The sequence below is a fragment of the Octopus bimaculoides genome, chromosome 11, assembly GCF_001194135.2.
Source record: "Octopus bimaculoides isolate UCB-OBI-ISO-001 chromosome 11, ASM119413v2, whole genome shotgun sequence".
NCBI lineage: Eukaryota > Metazoa > Mollusca > Cephalopoda > Octopoda > Octopodidae > Octopus > Octopus bimaculoides.
Window position 1 is genome coordinate 76,932,276 of NC_068991.1, and position 7,502 is coordinate 76,939,777.

A 7,502-nucleotide genomic window follows, 5' to 3' on the forward strand; every position below is an offset into this window, starting at 1 on the left:
TATATATATATATATATATATATATACACACACATATATATACAGGTGTATATATATATATATATATATATATATATATATATACACCTGTATATATATGTGTGTGTATATATATATATATATATATATATACATGTATGTATTGTGTATGTGTGTGTGTGTGATGTTTATATAAGTGTGTATTTATATATACATACACATATATATATATAATGTATGTTTATTATATATATATGTTCGTGTGTGTGTGTGTATGTATATATATATATATATATATATAATTTGGGAGCTGTGAGACAGAGAGAGTTTGAAGGTAACCATCTTGAATTACTTTGCTATATCCAATCAAATGTAGATGAGTTATAGGTTGTCTGCACTTGGAGTTACCATGATTTTATTGATCGCAAGTATCAATCTCTCTCTCTGAAAAAAAAAAAATGAAAGCAAAAAGTAAAAATGAAAATAAAATAAAGAAAAACTGAAAACAAGCCACTTACTATCCACTCTTAATATAGTCTTCAACTGGAATATCATTTGGCTTTTTAGAGCAGTGCGATTTCTTCTTTTCAGCCATGTTTTATTTGTATATGCATGAATGGAAGCAGCTAGAAAGAAAGGAGTAAAAAAAGAATCAAACATCAAACAATACAAACCTTTTTGAAAATGAAGTAATGAATGTAATGAGAATAATAGTTTAGCAAAGGGGATAGCAAACAAGCAAGCAAGGGAGCCTGCAAGCAAGCAAGGGAGCCTGCAAGCAAGCAAGCTATCTAAATACCTTAGGTTTTTATTTTTTTATCATTTTATTTACATTTTAGTAATCTTTTTTTTTCTTTTATCTGTCAGACTGTCTTCATTTGTATTTTGTTTCCTAAACTGTTAGGAAAAAGAAAGAAGAAAAATTTACTAAATATTCTTGATGCATGATAAATGATAGCTGTGTGTGTGTTTGTGAGTGTGTGTGTGAGCTGAATTTATATAAGAATATTCATTTATTCTTTCTGTAAAATATTTTAGGGGCCTTAATCTTAAAGTAATCATGTGGGTCTGACATTCAAAGAACTGATATTCATCTCAGTGAGTTTCATTAAAATTCTGACTACACCAAATTGGATGAGACCCAACCAGTTTGAAATTGTTGTTGGACCCACATAGCTGTTTTAGAGAGTTATAACTCACCGATTATTTAAAATCTGACTAAAGATATATATATACCCACATGTTTAAATAAATAGATCTTGTGTACTTAACTAAAATGGTTATGAAGGTAGATACCTTCACCAATCATTATGAGGATTTTGTAGATTATTAACAATCATAGGGCTTGTAAATTTTCTTGATTGTTTTTCTATATGAAAAAGGTGCAAGAATTACAAAACCATTTAAGGATTGTGAATTATTAAATCATTTACAAAATCTGTAGTTAATAAGATCATGCTTGAACTATACAGTTTACTAAATAAAAATCATATAGAAAACTGATAACCTAAGCTAGGTTTAACAAATCTAAGCACCAATTTGATATGTGTGTGTGTGTGTGTGTGTGTGTATAAAACAAACAACAACAATCTGAATGCTAGCAAAGAAAATCTGTAAATACCACTATCAAAACTTTGATTAGCACCCGCCTCTTATTTTAGAAATCATTCTTCTGTTTATGTAAGTAGACCAATAGTCTTAGGAGCATGGTTTTTCATCTTATTGAAAAAACAGTTCCTCCTCCTCCTCCTCCTCCTCCCTGTTCTTTCTATATTTATTGGATTTGATATTTCTTTGTGATATGTTCTACATTTTTCTATTCTTTTTTTCTTTGCGCAATTAGAAAATTGCACAAAGTGTGTTTCCATTTTGCATAAGTAGTCTTGGTATTTGCTGATCTATACTACTATAGTAAAGAAGAGTTATAAGAACTATCAGTTGCCAAGCCATGCTACGTACATATTGTTTGTCAGTAAACTACTATTGGTTGGTTACCACTACTACTACTAGCTTACTAAGAAAGAACACACTAGTTGCCGACTTGATTATTGATTTTATTGTTCATCACATTTAACTTGTAAAAAGAAAAATCTTTCTCTCCATCATATAACAGATTTCACATCCCAACTAATGTTTCATCTTTTGCTTTTTAATTTCACTTTTTCTTTACACACACACGCACACACTTACTTTAATGAAGAACTAGAATATTTCTTCATGTAGTACTTTCAAGAAAGGAAGATACTTATATATCATCATCATCATCATCGTTGTCACCATTCTATGTCTATTTTTCCATACTTGCATGATTTAAGTAGATCTTCTCTAGAGCAGTATCTTGTCACTTGTGATCCCTGAGATTATCTTTCTCCTGGGATCTCCTTCTCCTACAGGTTCCTTCCACTGTCATACTCCATATGCACCACAATTCCAAACCATCTCAGTCTTCTCTCTTGCTTGCCACATTTAATTAATCTTATACCTAGTTTTTCTCTCATATGTGATCCATCATTCATTGACTCTAAAAAAAATTATTCATCCAACAGAACATGATTGCTTCATCTCCTTCCAATCTTTGCAATATTTCCCATATATGAGACCCATGTTATGCAGCTATGCAGCATCACACTGTACACATGCATCATTGTGTTACCCTGAAGCAGAAAACCTCTGTTACAAGTAGAAGTAACAGTGCCCTGCAGTTTTCAATCCCATTCTTTGGCAGCTATTCTTTCAAAACATTCTCCTACATTGCTAACTGATCATCTGGCTAACAGAATCTATCAACACTTTTTTTTTATGGTACTCTCTGAATATTTGAAAGAATTTATTTCATGGGTGCTCTTCTTGTTAGCTACTTATGTACATCTGCCACTTATAAAAGTTCCCTGTCAACCTGCTTGTGACCGCTCTGCACTTCTTATGCATTCAAAGTTAACATTGGGTACATTATATGGAGTTCCTTATTATTTCTTTCCTGTATGTCAAGCATGGCTATTGACAAGATAGCAATAGAGTCCTGTCTCCTTTCCTGCTAACTTGGTTTACTTTAAGACTTCTTGATTTTAAGCTTTAACCTCACATTTAGAATTTCTCTCCTAATTCTTTGACAGATTCAGGAACTAGGTTATCAGCATACAAAAGTTCCCATAGACAGCCAGTCTTAAACTCTTTTGTGATTGCCTAGAGAATTTAAAATAAGCAGGAAGTGTTTGAGAACCAAGACCTGATAGATATCAACTGCACACTGAGTTCAATGTCAGTTCCCACATTGCCAATAGCATCTCTGCAATGACTTACTGTATAGTTATCACATGCTATTTATCTTCACCTAATTTTCTGGTAGCCCCTAGACTTCAGGGTGTGTTACCCTCTTAAAGGGCTTCTCCAGGTATTGTAGCTTGCTCTTAGCTACAGACGTCTGTAGTTTTACAAGGAAGAAGGTATCAATAGTTGCCTCTCCTGGAATAAATTCAAATTGCTTCTAATCTAAACTAATGTTCCTCTTAATTAGTTGTGCTATGTTCGTAACTTGGTTTATCAATTCCCTGCTACTACAGCTGCTTTTTTTTCTAAAGCTTCTCCTTTTCTCTTGTAGCAGTTAATGATAATATTGCCATGCCAATCATAGGGAATTATTCCTTTCTTATTTGATTGACTGGCCTGAGTCCTACTTTATTGGATGTTTTAAGCCACTCATCTACTATCCTTAGTTGTCTAGATGCTTTCCTTGCCTTCATATCTCTAATGGCTATTTCATCTGTGTAGCTGTCAATTTCAAAAGCTCGTCACTCTGCTAGTCTATCTAGAGCACTCCCTTTTTTCCTCTCCTGTCCCCTCTACATTCTGCAATCTCTCCACATGCATGTCTCCTCTGCATCAGTGAGGTCGAGTGCAGTGCTACCATACATATTTTAGACCAGTGATATCCTGATTCATTTTGACACCCTTTTTAAAATCCAGAAAGCCTTGTACTTCTGATTCTCACAGCATCGAACGTTGGCAGATTTCTCTATTTCATCAAATGTCTACTTTTCCTTCTGGTTACTTGATATTGTTGTTTGCAAACCCTTTCCTTTTATTATTTCTCAACCTGTCTTTTAGCTTTTATGGCTCTAACTACCACACCTTTCAATCTTCATGTCATTCTTTGGTCTTGTTGGAATCTTGCTCAATACGCATATTCATTCTGTGGTTTGCGATGTGTTGTCTTGTAGAAACTTCCAGTTCTCTTCTGTGATGTAGGTCTTTATCTCCTCCTCAAGATGTGACACCTAGAACTTCTTTGTAATAATGTCTAGCAGTGTGATCTTTTAGCTTCCATACCTCCCTTCTCTATGTTGTCACTATCTCCAGGCTTATCTGCCTCTAAATTTGAAGCCACTAATCCTTAGTCTCTTTCGGATGGTACATTCTTTGCTAACTGAATACTTATTGTTTATAGCTATGTCTGTCCAGTTTCCTGGTGAGTGCAAATTCTGTCTGGCTTCTGTATTCACCCGAATAGTGGATCATGAAGTGATTTACCACTTTCTCAGCGTTGCAAATGGTTAGGTTATTTGCATCATAGAAATCTAAAAGCCTTGACACCTTTTCATTCCATATGCCATAACCATAACCTTCTTCTTAGACATAGCTATAGCTACTATGGTGTTGCCCAGTGTGTCCATCGAAGTCACTAGCTGTAATGAGGTTGCTGTCTTTTTATAGTGTGGTAATGTGCAAATAGAAATGGCCTTTTTACTCATTTGTCTGTCCTGATTGTGGTACCTGAGCCCATATTACTATTGTTGTGTTGTTACCTGTGACTATTCTGAGCTGAATTATTGTCACATTCTCTGATTATGTCAATTACTTTATCTATTTGATAATTACTTTATACTTCAATGAGGAAATGACAAGGGACCCAGGAGATGTGGCAATTTGCTGTACTTGATAAGACACGTCAAGCTAAGTAAAAGTCACTGTCTTCCACACAAACAAGCTTCTCTTTTCAGGTGCCGGTGCCACTTATAAAACACCTGTGCCAGTGCTGCATTAACACACTTGTGCCAATGCTGCATAAATGCACCTGTACTAGTGGCATGTAAAACGCACCCAGAACACTCTTTTAAATGGTTGGCAGTAGGTAGGGTGGAAATGATGTCACAACAGAGTCTGGACAGCTCCCTGCTAGCCAGCTCCATGTCAAACCATCCAACCCATGACAGCATGAAGAGTGGACATTAAACGATGATGATGATATGCCAACAATATGTCTACTCCACACCTCCACTGCTGTTGCTTACACAGAGAAGTTCATTTGTATTTGTTGCCTGTGAGGAATCTTCTGAAGGCTCTCTTCCATTTTACATCTTGTGTGCAACATACATCTACAAATCTGTTTTTAAACATAAATAGTAAATATTTTCCCTTTTATTCATTCCTCTTGTTTTCTTAAATGTACATTTGTTAATATCTAAGCTTTTAAAATGATAGAGGAAAACCACCCCCAACAAAATAATGATTTTAACAAAATGTTTATATTAAAAAAATTAAAGAAATCAAGCATACAATTATCTACAATTTCTCATAATATTATTAATACTAATGATAATTTTTGTTGTTGTTTTTATTACTGCTTTCATGTTTTTATTATTGTTATTATTTAATTTATTTTTTGTTTTAACTACTACTACTGCCGCTGCACTCTCTTTTTCAATTCATGAATTTACATTTTGTTCATTATTAATCTGATTGAATTTTAGTGAATAAGCACCTCAGTGAAAGGTTTGCAATGAAATAAATATAATAACAGTACACACACACACACACACACACACACACACATACACGCGTATGCACACACATGCACATATATAAGAAAATATATGAACATACATACATAAATATGCTCACTTGCATATATATGTGCATACACCCATACACACATATATGGGTGCTTATACCCCTGAATGAGTGCGCATCTGTATATATACATGTATATGTACTGTGTGTATATTTGAGTGTGTGTATACATATGCGTGGATATATACATGTATACAATTAATCAAGCTTAACATTTGAAATGAGAAAATGTGTTTTTTCTTTTTTACCCTCTTCATAAAATTTTCAAGCAAAGCAAATTTAGAATCATGTTTGTTTTATTTTGAATAATGTTTTCAGTTTTTGATTTTATTTGATTGATATAATCAAATGACTTGCAAAATTAAATTATTAATAAAAGCAAACCAATAGCTTTCTCATAATTAAGAAAAAAAATTAATTAAATACTATTCATCTTACTTAAGTGAATCCTTTTATAAATCAAAAGAATCCATAAGGCCGATACTCAACTCTGGTTATGTACTGTTAAGCAGCAGGTGTAGGTCACATGACGAGGAACGTGGTAGCACGAGAATTTCTTCTGACATTTCCTCTACATTAATAATTGTTGCACTCTTATTCTTCACTATGTACATATTGCAAGAATTGATTTCTTAATAGGGATTTACCATAATCTGTTTCTGAAACAAGAAGGTAATGGTATTCAGGCTTCACTACCACCACAAATCACATTTACACGTACTAATGAGGGATCCTCTACATGGTTGCTTGACCTACTGAAAATAGCTGTTAATTCTCTCAAATGATGCCTTGCTATCATTGAAACAGAAAAAAAAAATGGCTTAATGTAGCCATGGTTACACAGTATTGAGGAAATGAAGATAGTCACAGCTGTAAATCTTTTGATCCCCATGACTTCTTCATCAAGGCTGGCCTGGAGCTTAATAACAACAGCTACTTTTGTAGTTATGTTAATTCATATTCTACTGCAAAAATGTCATTGTCTCTTTGCCAGGCTTTTAATTTCGTAGCTGGCTGTGGAGATAAAGATTTTAAGAAAACTTACTTGTGATTCTTTGACATCTTTTTCAGAAAAATGGAAAATTTCTCTTTTAATATTTTAAAGCACTAGATCTACTGAATCTTTCTGCTTTAAACATTTTAGTTGATTATACTTTTTTAAACCACAATATTAGGGTGTGCAGTATACATAGGAACAGAATGTTGTCCATTTTTCCCAGACAGATGCATTGTCATATTAGATATTGCATAACCAAAAGTAAGTTATATCTGTTGTCTTAGTTAACTGATGTGTAGTGAAGAATTACAATGATTATGATGATATATTTATGTGACAGTGATGTATTAAATGTTTCTTATTCAAGTTTGTTCTGCTTCTTAGGTGAGGTATTTGGACTTCTGAGATGGGAAGTAGCAAAATTACATCACAAAAGGGTGTTTAGAGGTTTGAGTGTGGTGGTGAGAAAATTTGTGTATCACGATTAGCGATAGTAATGATAGGGGAAGAACAACAGATTATGATGCCAAGTTTGATTGTATTTAAATAGATATTTTTTTAAAATCTTATTTTTTAAATGTTTGGTTTAAAAATATACACATACCTCTATGTGTTATAAATACCAGAGTGCGTTCCATGCTCTAAGATCTGCCATAAGCTTGAAATCTTTTTTTGGTAT

At 33.4% G+C, this 7,502-nt stretch overlaps 1 long non-coding RNA gene across 1 annotated transcript in view; it reads right to left on the reverse strand.

The window, feature by feature from the left end:
• LOC128249039 (uncharacterized) overlaps positions 1-1,680 on the reverse strand; it is an 11,279-nt gene extending 9,599 nt beyond the window's left edge. Inside the window, exons 1-2 of the long non-coding RNA XR_008265139.1 lie at positions 1,601-1,680; positions 498-605 (exon numbers count right to left, since the gene is read on the reverse strand). This is a non-coding gene — a long non-coding RNA (uncharacterized LOC128249039). The remainder of the gene's footprint in view (positions 1-497; positions 606-1,600) is intronic.
• Between the last annotated feature and the right edge of the window lie 5,822 nt (positions 1,681-7,502).